This window comes from Glycine max, chromosome 18 (assembly GCF_000004515.6).
Source record: "Glycine max cultivar Williams 82 chromosome 18, Glycine_max_v4.0, whole genome shotgun sequence".
In the NCBI taxonomy this organism is placed as follows: domain Eukaryota; kingdom Viridiplantae; phylum Streptophyta; class Magnoliopsida; order Fabales; family Fabaceae; genus Glycine; species Glycine max.
In genome coordinates this window covers 29,736,144-29,749,727 of record NC_038254.2, presented here as the reverse complement: position 1 = coordinate 29,749,727, position 13,584 = coordinate 29,736,144, and the positions used below count along the sequence as shown (strand labels likewise).

The following is a 13,584-nucleotide window of genomic DNA, read 5'->3' as shown; positions in this document are numbered from 1 at the left end:
GTAATCCGCAAGGTTCCGTAACATTACGGAAAGAAAACAAGTATCGTTACGAAATTCGTAAGTTTCCGTAACTTTAGGAAAAAAGAATCACCAAAAAAGGCAGGGGGTGTACTTAGTAAAAATGGGGGTGCAAATAGCAACCAGGCCCACTTGGGCCCTCCAGAAGGCTGTTGCTTCTGGAGGAAGCAACCCTGCTCGCCTGGCGAGCTGGGTGGCAAGCTTCTCCCCCAATTTTCTATAAATAGGGGAGAAGTGAAGTAGAAAAGGGTTCAGCCCCTTAGGCACTTCTCTCTCTTTCGAATTTGCTTAGGAAAATTGTTTCCATGAAGAAAATCCAAGCCGAGGCGCTTCCGTAACGTTTCCGTGAGTGATTTCGCGAAGGTTTTCGACCGTTCTTCGACGTTTTTCATTCATTCTTCATCCGCTCTTCGTTCTTCAACGGGTAAGTTTTCGAATCCGAGACTTTCAATTCATTTCTTGTTTTTTAAGCTTTCATCTTTATTTCGTTCATTTTCGATTTCTTTTCTTTCGTCTTTAACGCGCTTTTACCGTTTATTTAAGCCGTTTTCTCACCTAATAAATGATAAAATGAATTTCAACCGATCATTTGTGTTGTAATCTCATTTAATCACTTTTAAAATGAAATCTAACCGATCGTTCACGCTATAACCTCGGTTAAACCAAAAAAGTAAAATAATAATAAAATAATCAAAATATCTTGAAAAATAATAATAAAATAATCAAAATATCTTTGAATAAAATAAATCAAAAAAATCAATCGGACGTTTTTCTTTGGAAGTTTCCTTGAATGAATTGATTAATAACCAAAGTGAAACTAAGACTAAAATCAACTCACAAATCAAGTTTTGTCCGAAAAATCACTAAAAACCGTTTTAAGGTCCAACGCCTTAAACAGTCCTCTTTGCTTTTATCGGTTAACATGGACCGTTCAAAAGCATAAAATCAACATGTAACTTTACCGCTTTTGCAAGAACTACGTAGGTCTGATTTCCTCATCGCAATTGAGGATACGTAGGAGCAAAAGCCCTGCTTTTGTCGACCACCCCAAGAGATCGTTAATGGTTCAATGCCTTAACGTTTCTCTCCTTTCAAAAACAAGAGATCGTTAATGGTCCAAACGCCTTAACGTTTCTCTCCTTTCAAAATCAAAAGACCGTTTAATGGTCCAACACCTTAAATTACCTTTTGTTCAATAAAAACATATTTTGCAAAAAAGACAAAAACAACTTAACCAAACACTTTGTTCCGAAAGAACTATGTAGGTCTGATTTCCTCATCGCAATTGAGGAATACGTAGGAGCAAAGGGAAACACCCTTGTCGACCACAAAAAGAGAAAAATATAAAAAGGGTATAAAGGATATAAAGACATAAAAAGGGAACGTAAAAATCAAAGTCATGTTTGCACATTCGAATAAAGGCTGCCGTCCCTTGGGACGGACGTGTGGGGTGCTAATACCTTCCCCGTGCGTAAATACAACTCCCGAGCCTTTCACTTAAAAGTTCGTAGATCGCGTCTTTTCCGGTTTTTCCGACGTTTTCCTCAAATAAACGTTGGTGGCGACTCCGCTCGTATTCCTTTCGTGGAACACGCATCCCGCGAGTCACGCGTCGCCCTCCCGCCGAAGGGTAGGTTGCGACAGTTGGCGACTCCACTGGGGACTGTTTTTAGAGAGTTAGGCCATTTAATCTTGTGCAATGTTTTACCATGACTTACTCCTTTGTTGGCTTTCCTTCATTATGTTCTTGTATATATAACTCTTTGATGCTTTTAGTGCATTTTTTGTATGCTTGAGGTAAATATTTATTCATTTGATGCACACAAACACTAACACTATTTGCACACACGGTGAGTTGAAAAAGGGCCCTATACCCGGGTTCATGGGAACATAAGGAGTGGAGGTGAATCCGTGATCATGCTAGGTCTCCGACTTGCTTGATTACAGTGAACCCTCATCTAGAGTTTTTCTCTTTGAAAACATATTGTTGCTAGTAGTCCCTACTGCTGCAGTATGTTCTTCGAAGGGGATGATACCTCTAGAAACCATCAAGAGAGATATGACTACCTTGGGGGTTATTACTAAAAGCCTAGTTAGCTCTCTCCCTTATAGGTCCCTTAAATAGGGGCACGGAGCAAACACGTTGCGTGCCATTTTTCACACTGCCATGCATAAGTGTCATATACCCTTTTGCTTATATATTCAGTGAGTATTGTCATACTATGTACATTCCCGTGTTGCGCCTTTCGCATATGCATCGCACATGGGTTCTGTCTTGATCCCCTCTGTAAACAAACCAACAAAGGGTCCGTGTCACCATTTTAAATACATACGTTGGGGCACTTTGCTACCCCTAGACGTTGTATCTAAGAAGGAGACAGTTTCTCGGGCTCCCGTATTCGTAAATTGCATCTGTGTCATATGCATTTCTTCATGCATTCATCCATTCCACCCATGATAGATGTCAGAGTTTTGATTCGCACTAGATTTTATTTCACTTTAGTAAAACATGGGATCAAGTCAAAAGCCTTCGCTTAAAAAGAGGTTCTATCAAGTCAAAATCAAGAGCTTAGAGGTCACTAGTTTACGAGAGTTGGGGCAATTAATGGGTCAACTTCAACGACAAGCCTTCCGCAAAGCCTATGGTAAGATTTGGGACCTAGCTAGGGTAGAAGTCTCCATGGAACCGATTGCATCCCTTTCCCAGTATTATGACCAGCCCCTAAGGTGCTTCACATTTGAGGACTTCCAGCTAGTGCCGACTGTGAAAGAGTTTGAAGAAATCCTGGGATGCCCACTGGGAGGAAGGAAGCCATATCTTTTCTCTGGGTTCTATCCCTCCACGACAAGAGTTGCCAAGGTAGTGAAAATCTCAGCACAAGAGTTGGACTGTGTAAAGCAAAACAGGAATGGGGTAGTCGGAGTACCAAGGAAGTGTTTGGAGGAAAGGGCAAAGGCCTTGGAAAATCAAGGCGAATGGGCTTTCTTTTATTGACATCTTGGCGCTTTTGATCTTTGGAGTTGTCCTCTTTCCGAATATGGAAGGGTTAGTGGACCTAGCAGTGATTGACGCTTTCCTCGCCTTTCATCATGGCAAGGAAAGCCCGGTCGTCGCCATTTTGGCCATGTATGACACGTTTGACCGGGGATGTGAAAAGAGCGACGCAAGAATTTTTTGTTGTGCACTGGCTCTCTATGTGTGGCTGGTTTCACACCCTTTTCTCCAAGAAGGTAGGCCCGTCTATCCGCTACAAGGTCACCGCTCGTGCGTCGAAAAAGGAAAGGCGAATTGGGACCAACTCTTGGCTAGCATGGAGGGGCGTCTGCTAATTGGTTCCCTCGCTAGAAGGAAGGAAGAATCAGGATTCTATCTTCATGCGAAGGATGTCCAAATGTTCTCTTGATGGGAACAAGGGGTTGTATTAATTATAATCCCGTCCTCGCCATAAGACAGCTTGGCTACCCCATGAGAGAAGTGCCATCAGACGAAAGCATCACGCCTTTCATCGCACGGGGTTTCAGTGACCACAATGCGAGGGTACTCCAAGGAGTTCGCAAGGCATGGGATGCGGCGTGAAGAAAGGACAGAAAGCTTAGGGGAAGCAGTAATGGGATCATCGGCGGCTATCATAAGTGGCTGAGAGTCTGAACACAAGGATTGGATTGGCTCCCAAATCTAAAGACTGTGAGAGACGATGAGGTTGAAGCTTCGGAAGAAAGTGATGAGGTACAAGCCCTAAAGGCAGAGCTTGAAAGAGCCCAGGTAGTCGAAGAGAAGTTCAAGTCCATAGCCATCAAAGTCTGAAAAGAGTATGATGAACTAAGGGACGTCAATATGGCCACAGCTGAAGCCTTGGAACAAGAAACCAAGAAGGCCCGAAAGGAAGAACACGACCAAAGCAAAGTTTTGAGGGGCTTTATAGGGCAGCAATAGTGAGCTCAAGCTCCGAAGAGGTGAAAGGAATCATCACGGGTCAAAGGCATGATCTTGAAGGACGAGCTAAAGGTTTGCCTTAGGTCGAAAAGAAATTTGTCCCAACAGTTAAGCGAGACTGAAGGGAATATGTGGGCCATCATCGATGAGTGCAAAGAGAAGCTAAATCTAGCAACGACTCACGAGCAAAGGCTAGAGGATGAGTACGCCAAGATATCAGTAGAAAGGGAAGCAAGGGAAAGGGTAATTGATTCATTGCACCAAGAGGCAACAATGTGGACGGACCGATTTGCTCTTACTTTGAACAGGAGTCAAGAACTTCCCCGATTGCTAGCCAAGGCCAAAGCAATGGCGGACACCTACTCCGCCCCCAAGGAGATCCACGGACTTCTCAGCTATTGTCAGCATATGATAGACTTAATGGACCATATGATTAGAAACCGCTAGGAAGTTTGTATTGTCGCTCAGATCTTGACTAGTTATAACTTTTTGAATAAAATGAGTTTATCCCACGTTTTTACTCCAAAAATCAGTGCGAATCAAGTCACTCCTGCATTTTATCTCTAGCGTGCATTGTATGTTGGTCTCGTCATTTGTCATGGGAAGCCGGAAGGTCCATATCACCTTCTTAATTGTACACATGGGGCACTGCGCCCCCAAATGCGCAAGTAAGAAGAGATAATTTTCCGGGCTCTCTGATGTGCCATCATTTTCTTCTATTTTCTAAACCCTTTTTGCACCATTTTAATTATTGATTGGTCTTAATTGTCAATTAATTAGGCAGTTTTATTATTTGGGCTCATTTAGCTAATTTGATGTTTTTAATCTAATTTCAAGAATTAATGAAACATTGGGCTTAATCCGGATTTTGGTTGTGGACTTGAAGAGGGCAAATAAAGCAGCGCTTACCTTAGTTAATTTCTAATTAGGAAATTTCGCAATTTTATGTTGTTCAGTGTTTATTTCGTTTTGGGCCAGAGTATTGTAATAGGGCCCAGTGACTTTGAGTGACTCTTTTTAAATAGCTGCCTTGGGATTCGTGCAGGGCATTCGATTCGGCTATGCTATTTTCATTATTCAGAGCTTTGGTTTTAGGTTTTCACGTTTTTCTGTGCCCTTGTTACAGTTTTCGTTCTTAATGCAAATTTTCGTTTTCTGCTTCTAATTACGAGTTCATTCTTGCTTCTTCTTCTACTTTCATTTACGTTTCTGTTCATTTACGTTTCTGTTCATTTACGTTTCTGTTCATTTACATTTCTGTTCATTTACGTTCTTGTTCATTTATGTTTCTGCTTCATGTTTCATTTGCGTTTTCTGTTTGAATCCATGGAAGGCTAGATTTTCTGGTGTTGTTTCCTTTTGAGGACGAAGCCCAACTCTCTTTGAGGTTTCGTTTGTAATGTGGTTTCCTGGCAGTTTTCCCTTCACCAGTTATCCCAATTTCGTGAATATTAATCAGTGCACGCTTCGTGTTCGATTAATTGCCTCTGAGCCTAACTTGCGTTCATGCTTAATGGACGAAGGGCTAACTGGTGTATGTGGTGCCTAATCACGTATTGAAAACCCTAAGTTGATTTTCACTTAGTAAATTGAAATAGGGTTGGATTAAGTGGTTGACTGTTAGGGACGAATTCTCCATAACCCAGGATAAGAGAGTGGCTTCTGAATCAGAGGAAACAACCCGTTTTTAATATTAGTAGTTTCGTATTCCATTTTATTTGTCTGCTCTTTAATTACCAAACAACCAAACCCCCCCCCCCCCCATCGTTACTGTTACTGCAAGTATATTATGAACATTTGGCTTGTCACTGCTCGTTGGGAAACGACCTAGGATCACTTCCTAGTTACTGCATTTTCATGTTTATTTGATTCGGGTACGGCCTCGATCAAATTTGGCGCCGTTGCCGGGGAGCAGTGTCCAAAGGTTCATAATAGCTAGCTAGTGCTGTGTGTTTAATCCTTTCGTGTTTTATGTTTAATTGTTAGTATTGTGTTAGTATGTGTGTTAGTGTTGATTAGTGTCCTGGTATTTTGTTTAATGTGTGTTCTGTTTCAGTTTTACCATTAAGCATTTCCCCTGTTTCAGTCTTGGGTGTTTTGCTGTGAAGATTGTGCTTGAAAACAGAGTAGTAGTAGAAATCAGCTTGCGGAAAAACAGAGTAGTAGTAGAAATCAATTAGAGACGGATTTTAGCGACCACCCATGCTGAATTATTTGGGATTTTTTGTTTTAGTAGCTAGGGTTGTTATTTTTGGCTGAATTTTTTTGTGGTAACTTCTTTTAATCCATATTTTGTGGGAAAAATAGCTAGAGCCTTTAGTTTGGTCAGATTTGAAAGTTCCAAAAAACTAGCAAATTTTGTGTTTGTCAAAACTTCAAACGGCCATAACTTTTGCTCCGGTTATCAGAATCGCAATTATTATATATGCATTTGGGGTAGAAAAAAATTTCCTACGCCGTGGCAGCCTGCGGTAGGCTAGCTGAGGTCTCCATCGTCCAAAAAAAGCGATTCTGTCAAAAGTTTTTTATTTTTCAAGTTTTATTCACTTATTTTTCTTAACCTACCAATTTTAGCTTTCATCGTTAGACTTTGAATTTTTGTCTGAAATTTTTTGTGCTATCTTCTCATCATTTTATAAGGTTGCTCACAAAATTTCAAGTCACTTGGATATCATTTGAGGGTAGCTGTAGTTCAAACCTACACCTTTATTTACATGACAAGGCAACTAGTTGTGTGCATGCTGAATGTAGTGTATGACTAGAGGCAATCCATCTGACTTACAACCCTTTGATCCTGAGATAGATAGGACATTTCATAGATTAGTTAGGCATCATTTTATACCTTTTGATCATTCTGAGCATTCCATAACTGGTGAATCTGTGCATTCTGTTATTGGTGATTTTGAACATCCTGATCTTGAGCATTATAATTTTGAGCATTCTGATTCTGAGCATTCTGATTTTGCACATTCTGAGAACATGGCACAACCTCCACCTCGTGAGAGGACTCTAAGGGAAATGGTTGCACCTGATTTCACCTATGAAATCTTGTGCATCCAATACCCTGATGAGGATGTCCCATATGTTCTTAAGACTGGACTGATTCATTTGCTTCCAAAGTTTCATGGCCTTGCAGGTGAAGACCCGCACAAACATTTGAAAGAATTTCACATTGTCTGCTCCACCATGAAACCCCCAGATGTCCAAGAGGATCACATATTTCTGAAGGCTTTTCCTCATTCATTAGAGGGAGTGGCAAAGGACTGGCTGTATTACCTTGCTCCAAGGTCCATCACGAGCTGGGATGACCTTAAGAGAGTATTCTTAGGAAAAATTTTCCCTGCTTCCAGGACCACAGCCATCAGGAAGGATATCTCAGGTATTAGACAACTCAGTGGAGAGAGCCTGTATGAGTACTGGGAGAGATTTAAGAAACTATGTGCCAGTTGCCCCCACCATCAGATTTCAGAACAGCTTCTTCTCCAATATTTTTATGAAGGACTCAGTAATATGGAGAGAAGTATGATAGATGCTGCCAGTGGTGGAGCCCTTGGAGACATGACTCCTGCTGAAGCCAGAAATTTAATTGAGAAGATGGCCTCCAACTCCCAGCAGTTTAGCGCCAGAAATGATGCCATAGTCATTAGAGGAGTGCATGAGGTAGCTACAAACCCATCTGCATCATCTGAAACTAAGAAGCTTGAAGGCAAACTGGATGCGTTGGTCAACTTGGTAACCCAGCTGGCCTTGAATCAGAAATCTGTACCTGTCGCAAGGGTTTGTGGTTTGTGCTCCTCTACTGACCACCATACAGACCTTTGCCCTTCCATGCAGCAACCTGGAGCAATTGAGCAGCCTGAAGCTTATGCTGCAAATATTTACAATAGACCTCCTCAACCTCAGCAGCAAAATCAACCAAAGCAGAACAATTATGACCTTTCCAGCAACAGATACAACCCTGGATGGAGGAATCACCCTAACCTCAGATGGTCCAGCCCTCAACAACAACAGCAGCCTGCTCCTTCCTTCCAAAATGCTGCTGGCCCAAGCAGACCATACATTCCTCCACCAATCCAACAACAGCAACAACCCCAGAAACAGCCAACAGTTGAGGCCCCTCCACAACCTTCCCTCGAAGAACTTGTGAGGCAAATGACTATGCAGAACATGCAGTTTCAGCAAGAGACCAGAGCCTCAATTCAGAGCTTAACCAATCAGATGGGACAATTAGCTACTCAATTGAATCAACAACAGTCCCAGAATTCTGACAAGCTGCCTTCTCAAGCTGTCCAAAACCCCAAAAATGTCAGTGCCATTTCATTGAGGTCGGGAAAGCAGTGTCAAGGACCTCAACCCGTAGCACCTTCCTCATCTGCAAATGAACCTGCCAAACTTCACTCTATCCCAGAAAAAGGTGATGACAAAAATCTACCTAACAATTTCTGTGCAGGTGAATCTTCTTCCACAGGTAATTCTGATTTGCAGAAGCAGCACATTCCCCCTCTTCCATTCCCTCCAAGAGCAGTTTCCAACAAAAAAATGGAAGAGGCAGAGAAAGAGATCTTGGAAACGTTTAGAAAAGTAGAGGTAAACATACCTCTGTTGGATGCAATAAAGCAAATTCCAAGATATGCCAAATTCTTGAAGGAGCTGTGCACTAATAAGCGGAAGCTTAAAGGAAGTGAACGAATTAGCATGGGCAGAAATGTCTTCGCATTGATTGGTAAATCTGTTCCTCAAATTCCTGAAAAATGCAAAGATCCAGGTACATTCAGCATACCTTGTATTATAGGGAATAGTAAGTTTGACAATGCCATGCTAGATTTAGGAGCCTCTGTTAGTGTTATGCCTCTGTCGATTTTTAATTCTCTATCTCTAGGTCCCTTGCAGTCAACTGATGTGGTAATTCATTTAGCTAATAGAAGTGTTGCCTATCCTGTTGGTTTCATAGAAGATGTCTTAGTTAGAGTTGGTGAACTGATTTTCCCTGTTGATTTTTATATCTTGAATATGGAAGATGGATTTTCTCAAGGATCAGTTCCCATCATTCTAGGCAGACCCTTTATGAAAACTGCTAGAACTAAGATAGATGTTTATGCAGGCACACTGTCCATGGAGTTTGGTGATATAACTGTTCATTTTAATATTCTGGATGCTATGAAATACCCATCTGAAGATCTTTCTGTATTTCGTGCTGAAATAATTGACCATGTTGTTGATGAATACATGACTGATCTTTATTCTAATCTGCATGCCTCTCACTCTTCATGCATTGAGTCTGAAATTGTACTTGATCATATGTCTGAATTTGATGCTGAGAGTGAATCTGAGAGTGATATTGATTGCATGCCTGGTGGTGGTGTTTTACCTCTTGAGATTGATTTTATAGAGTCAGATAGGACTAACCATGTTTTAGGAAGTACACATACCTCTGACTTTCTTTATGAGGTAAAGGCTGAGAAACCATCTCCTTCTACCACTGTCCAGCCGACCACACCAGAATTGAAGCCTCTGCCATCAAATTTAAAATACGCTTACTTGGATGATAGCAAGAGTTTTCCAGTGATTATATCTGCCTCCCTTGCTGATGAGCAAGAGGAGAAGTTGTTGTCAGTTCTCAAGAAGCATAAGAAGGCTATAGGTTGGACCCTGGCGGACATTCCTGGTATTAGCCCATCCACATGTATGCATCGAATAAATTTAGAGGATGGAGCTAAACCAGTAAGACAGCCACAGAGAAGACTCAACCCGGTGATTCTTGATGTAGTGAAGAAGGAGATAACCAAGCTTTTGCAAGCTGGAATCATTTATCCTATCTCCGACAGCCAATGGGTGAGTCCCGTCCAGGTAGTCCCGAAAAAGACTGGCCTCACAGTGATCAGAAATGAGAAGGAGGAGCTGATTCCTACTCGGGTGCAGAACAGTTGGAGAGTCTGCATTGACTATAGGAGGCTGAACCAGGTTACCAAAAAGGACCATTTTCCCCTGCCATTCATTGACCAGATGCTTGAACGCCTGGCAGGTAAATCCCACTACTGTTTCCTTGATGGTTTTTCTGGTTATATGCAAATTACTATTGCTCCTGAGGATCAGGAAAAGACCACATTCACCTGCCCCTTCGGCACTTTTGCTTATAGGAGGATGCCTTTCGGCCTGTGCAATGCCCCTGGTACCTTCCAGCGGTGCATGATTAGTATTTTCAGTGATTTTTTAGAAAATTGCATAGAGGTGTTTATGGATGATTTCACTGTATATGGATCCTCTTTTGATGGTTGTTTGAATAGTTTGGAAAAAGTTTTGAATAGATGCATTGAAACTAACCTTGTTCTAAATTTTGAAAAATGTCATTTTATGGTTGAGCAAGGTATAGTTTTAGGCCACATTATTTCCAATAAGGGCATTGAAGTAGATCCTGCAAAAATTTCTGTTATTTCACAATTGCCTTACCCCTCTTGTGTGCGAGAGGTGCGATCTTTTCTTGGTCATGCAGGATTCTACAGGCGCTTTATAAGGGATTTTAGCAAAGTAGCCCTTCCACTGTCCAACTTGTTGCAAAAGGAGGTGGAGTTTGACTTTAATGACAGATGCAAAGAGGCTTTTGATTGCCTCAAAAGAGCGTTGACTACCACCCCCATCATCCAGGCACCCGATTGGACAGCCCCTTTTGAGCTTATGTGTGATGCATCAAATTATGCATTGGGGGCTGTCCTTGCTCAGAAAATTGATAAATTGCCCAGGGTGATATATTATGCTTCTAGGACTTTAGATGCTGCCCAAGCAAATTATACTACTACTGAGAAAGAGCTTCTAGCCATAGTTTTTGCTATTGAAAAATTTCGATCTTATTTGCTTGGTACTCGCATTATTGTTTATACTGACCATGCAGCTCTAAAGTACTTGTTGAAGAAGGCTGATTCTAAGCCTAGGTTGATCCGATGGATGCTCTGGCTCCAAGATTTTGACTTGGAGATCCGTGATAGGAGCGGAGCACAAAATCTAGTTGCTGATCATTTGAGTCGGATCGAACGTGTCTCTGATGCAGATTCACCTATTCGGGATGATTTCCCGGATGATCATTTGTATATATTGTATAGTATTTCTGACTCTCTTTCTACTCCCTGGTTTGCTAACATTGTCAATTATTTAGTTGCCTCTGTTTTTCCTCCCATAGCATCTAAGGCCCAAAAAGATAAGATTAAAAGTGATGCTAAGCATTTTATTTGGGATGACCCCTACTTGTGGAAATTGTGCAGTGATCAAGTCATTAGACGGTGCATTCCAGATCATGAGACTGACTCAGTCCTGCAGTTCTGTCATTCTTCCGCACCGGGAGGTCATCTGGGTGTTCAAAGGACAGCTCGCAAAGTGCTTGATTGTGGCTTTTATTGGCCCACCATCTTTAAAGATGCGTGGAAGATCTGCAGCACTTGTGAGCAGTGTCAGAGAGCAGGAAATACACTTACATGGCGACAACAAATGCCTCAGCAACCTATGCTATTCTGTGAGGTGTTTGATGTCTGGGGTATAGATTTCATGGGTCCTTTTCCTGTCTCTTTTGGTTATGTTTATATTCTCCTTGCAGTTGATTATGTTTCAAAATGGGTGGAAGCCAAGCCCACTAGAACTAATGATGCTAAAGTTGTCGCAGACTTTGTTAGGTCTAATCTGTTTTGCAGGTTTGGAGTACCTAAAGCAATTGTTAGTGATCAAGGAACCCATTTTTGCAACAGGACAATGCATGCCCTGCTTAAAAAGTACGGGGTGGTACACAGGGTATCCACACCATACCACCCCCAGACTAATGGACAGGCAGAAATTTCTAACAGGGAAATCAAGAGAATTCTAGAGAAGATTGTGCAACCAAGCAGGAAAGATTGGAGTACCAGGCTTAATGATGCTCTCTGGGCACATCGGACTGCCTACAAAGCACCCATAGGAATGTCTCCTTATCGGGTTGTCTTTGGAAAGGCATGTCATCTTCCAGTGGAAATTGAGCACAAAGCATACTGGGCAGTGAAGACTTGCAACTTCTCTATGGATCAAGCTGGCGAGGAAAGGAAGTTGCAACTGAGTGAGTTAGATGAAATCCGCCTAGAAGCCTACGAGAATGCCAAGTTCTACAAAGAAAAGACCAAGAAGTTCCATGATAGCATGATAGTTAAAAAAGACTTCGTGGTTGGGCAAAAAGTGTTATTGTATAATTCTAGGCTTGGACTCATGAGTGGTAAGTTGAGGTCTAAGTGGATTGGTCCTTTTGTTGTTACTAATGTTTTTCCTTATGGTACAGTTGAGATCAAAAGCGACTCCACAAACAAGAGCTTCAAGGTCAATGGACATCGACTTAAGCCATTCCTCACGAACCCTTCTTTAGTGGACGTAGTGGTGGAAGAGACTTCCTTACTCCACCCTACTCTTCCTCCACCATGACTTAGGGAGTTTTTCTTTTCCTATCTCCTTCTTTGCTTTTATTACACTTGTCTGATTCTCTTTGATGATTTAATTGTTTTTAATCTTTTAATTGTGCTACATTGAGGACAATGTGTTGTTTAAGTATGGGGGGGAGTGTTCTTTGGTTTTGCTAGTTTTGTTGGTTTTGTTAATTTGTTAGTTGTGTTAATTTGTTAATGTTGTTAGTTTCGTCGGATTTTCAGTTTAATATTTTGGGTCAATTTCATGTGCACGTACGACTTTGCATGTTTTTCTTTGAATTATAGGATATGTTCAAGAAATGGGTAATTGTTTTGAAAATAAAAGTTCTTGACATTTTGTGACTTGAAATCCTTGATTCTTCTCTACATGTCATGATAGTTTTGAAAGCTCAATTTGAAAGTGTTGATTTTACCTTTGTGAGAATTTGAGCCATCCATCATTATAATCATTTGGTGTGTTTTGCCCCATTGATTGCTTGCACAATAGCCTTGGCTTGATTCTTGTTGATGCGTCCTAATTCACATGCATATTTGGAAATGATTAAGGCAATGTTGTTCTTATAAGCTTCTAGCCAAATGGACTTACCTTGAATTAATTCCTTTGATAGCCCTTTTGAGCCTTGTTTCCCTTTCCTTGTTTTGAAGCTCACTACAAGCCTTAAGTGAAAAACCATGATATTACCATATCCTTAAGGAATTTTGGAGCTTTGGAATTGTTTTGGGAATAAGTGGGGGGGGGTTTTTGTTTCATTGGACAACTTGTTTTGTTGGCTATGCTTCATGATGTATTTTGGGCCATACTTGATGTACATTGTATATTGGTTAAATGTTGGACATGCTGAATGAAATGTTGTTTCTCAAAGGCTAAAGAGTAAAAAAAAAAAAAATCGAAAAAAAAAATTCGAAAAAAAAAAGAAAAAAAAAAGCAATAAAGTTGAGTGAATAAGATCTTAAATGGCACAAGAATGATGAAAATCTTGGCTCTACTCTTCATGTTTAATTTTGTTAGTGCTTAGCTCTACTGAGTGTTTAAAAGGTTGGCTAAGATTTTGTTAAAACATAAGCACTTAGACAATGAAGGAAAGCTGGAGTTGTTGCACATGATGTCCAACGTTATGTCAAGGAACAAGATCGGGCTGCACAATGCACAAGGCAAGATAAAATGTCAAATGAAGAAGTGAAGTTGCAGGATCCACGATGTCG

General features: G+C 41.1%; 1 non-coding gene across 1 annotated transcript; it reads right to left on the bottom strand.

Moving 5' to 3' along the window:
• Window positions 1-7,309: 7,309 nt before the first annotated feature.
• On the bottom strand, window positions 7,310-7,416 carry LOC113000235 (small nucleolar RNA R71). Its single transcript, XR_003265526.1, has one exon. It is a non-coding gene; the product is annotated as a small nucleolar RNA R71 (small nucleolar RNA).
• Between the last annotated feature and the right edge of the window lie 6,168 nt (window positions 7,417-13,584).